The following is a 2,197-nucleotide window of genomic DNA, read 5'->3' as shown; positions in this document are numbered from 1 at the left end:
GATGCCGAAGCATGCCCTGGGTGAGGGGGGTGGTCGAGGGATCCTTCCCACGGTTTATGGTGGATAGTAGCAGGTCGCCCCCACAAGCCCTTGCGAGTCCCGCAGACGGTCCCAGAGGCTGACCCGTTTGGTATCTCCTCACTGTAAGATTTTAAAGCCAGATACACGCACCTACGGAGCTAAAACATTGTATAATAGGTTTTTAGGACACGTTATGTCTCTTGGGACCCCTCCCTCCCCTCCCTAGGGAATAGTGCTTCAAATCGATGCTCCTCAATGTGTTAACTGGGTTGAGGAAAATACATTAGGGTTAGGTAACGACTTCGGGGTTAGGGTAACCATTTCTTAGGGTTAGGGTAACAATTTCTTAGGGTTAGAGTATCGATTTCTTAGGGTTAGAGTAACGAAACTAGGGCTTTAGAATTTCAAATTCGCCTACACTCAGGGATGTGGCCGCTTTACAGCCTGAACCTGGCCGATAACAAGCAGAATTTCGACCCCATTTCCTCGTCTACGACCATACCACAGGGAAAGCACCGGTTCTCGTCCGATCACCGAAGTTAAGCCCTGTCGGGCGGGGTTAGTACTTGGATGGGTGACCGCCTGGGAATACCCCGTGTTGTAGGCTTCAATTTTTTGTCTTGCGAACATCTCTAAACGTTTTATCCCAATAAATAGCTCTCCATACACCACAATTTCCCATAGAGAGCCGTAGGTGAGTGAGGAACAAAATCAAAGCAAAAAACGAGGGGGGGAAAACACCTTTTTGTCAAAAATCGGCCAGCTAATGGCGAAAACTCTAGTGCGATCGACTTTTCTTACAGAGCGCGCGCGAGCGAGTGAGCACGCGCGAGATGAACAGTTTATGATGTCAAATTCTACTTCTGTGATATCAAATCATTCCAAATAACGAACGAAAAAATGAATAGGAAAAAAACGCACACTTCTGAGACGCAGTTTTAAGCCATCGTGACGTGGCAAAACACTCGCACACTTCCAAGAGGAGGCGCGCGAAAAACGGCACTGAAAGTCGACAATGGTTGGATTCAGACTGCAAACGAATCGGGAAAAAGGTTCGATACTTTTACTACTCTGCTAGTTTGTTTCCTTCCCTCGTTCATTCGTTCACTCGCTTTCCCGCACAAAGGATACACTAACGATAGCAATAGCATATTCTAAAAAGCGGCTCCAGTGACAATAAAACGCGCGCAAAAGGTTCAAAGTGTTACTCCACGGTCCAAGTCGAATGACCCTTCCTAATGCTCGCTCGCTCGGTCGATCGGCCCGTTTGGTGTTCCCTTTCATCTTCCTTTCCCTTCCGCGCGCATAGCACCGGCACGGCACGGCACGCACAACCTGCAAATACAAACGAACAGGACTTTACACAACTAGAACAGACAGGCCTTGAACAAACACAGCCAGCAAAGTTACGCACCGCCCCGAAACTCACCTTGTTTTCCTTTTTTTTGTTCCTCCAGTCTCATCCAATGCACGTCTATCTACACCCTCCAAACGTGCCAACACCTTGGCCAGTTGTGCGGTCCTTTGCTTTCTTTGCAAGTCTACCGGTCCACTGCAAAAGCAAAATACCCTCCCTCGAAAGTCAGTAAGAGGGCCATATAGACATAGTTTGGATGACTTTTTGCGGGGACGAGCGGCGAACTGCCAGGTCCCCACTACCAAAATTATACGCTCGAGTTAACGACATTTGGGGTAATCGCAAGGGTCCAACCCAGTCGAATTGCAATGAAAGGGGTCCTTCGCCTTGAGAGGACTGCCTCCTTGCTCCCTAGTACCATCCCGCGTCAGGTAAGTATGCTTTTCAGCGTCTGCCCTCGGTGAAAAAATCCACTTACCCCCTAGGTCCTTGTGGGTAGTGCTTTGCGCACTTCAGAAAACGTAGGCCAGCGGCCGGTCCTCTGCCATTGGTCTGTTGTCTGATGAATCAATCCTCTCTTTCACCTCTTCCCCCTCTAAGGGCGGGCGTGGCTCCTGTAAACATAAAAGAATGCTAAATAACCGTTTGACTTTGTTTTGGATTGAATGTGTCCTTCCTCTCCAGAGGGAATTGGGTGGGCCGCACGCGGAGGTAGTGCATATACCGAGGCAACCCGTGGCTTGGACGAGGCAATCCTCTTTCCCACAGCCCAAGTTTCCAAAATCAGTGTTAATATATGAGCTGCTCACATGAGCAGCG

The 2,197-nt window shown here is 49.1% G+C and overlaps 2 non-coding genes across 2 annotated transcripts; one reads left to right on the top strand and one right to left on the bottom strand.

The window, feature by feature from the left end:
• The first annotated feature begins 509 nt into the window (after positions 1–509).
• LOC136278418 (5S ribosomal RNA) lies at positions 510–628 on the top strand. The gene has a single exon (XR_010716302.1). It is a non-coding gene; the product is annotated as a 5S ribosomal RNA (ribosomal RNA).
• Positions 629–1,645: 1,017 nt separating this feature from the next.
• Positions 1,646–1,817, bottom strand: LOC136278450 (U1 spliceosomal RNA). The gene has a single exon (XR_010716332.1). It is a non-coding gene; the product is annotated as a U1 spliceosomal RNA (small nuclear RNA).
• Between the last annotated feature and the right edge of the window lie 380 nt (positions 1,818–2,197).

This window comes from Pocillopora verrucosa, unplaced genomic scaffold (assembly GCF_036669915.1).
Source record: "Pocillopora verrucosa isolate sample1 unplaced genomic scaffold, ASM3666991v2 scaffold_100, whole genome shotgun sequence".
NCBI classification, from domain to species: Eukaryota; Metazoa; Cnidaria; class Anthozoa; order Scleractinia; family Pocilloporidae; genus Pocillopora; species Pocillopora verrucosa.
This window is presented reverse-complemented; position numbering and strand designations above follow the sequence as displayed.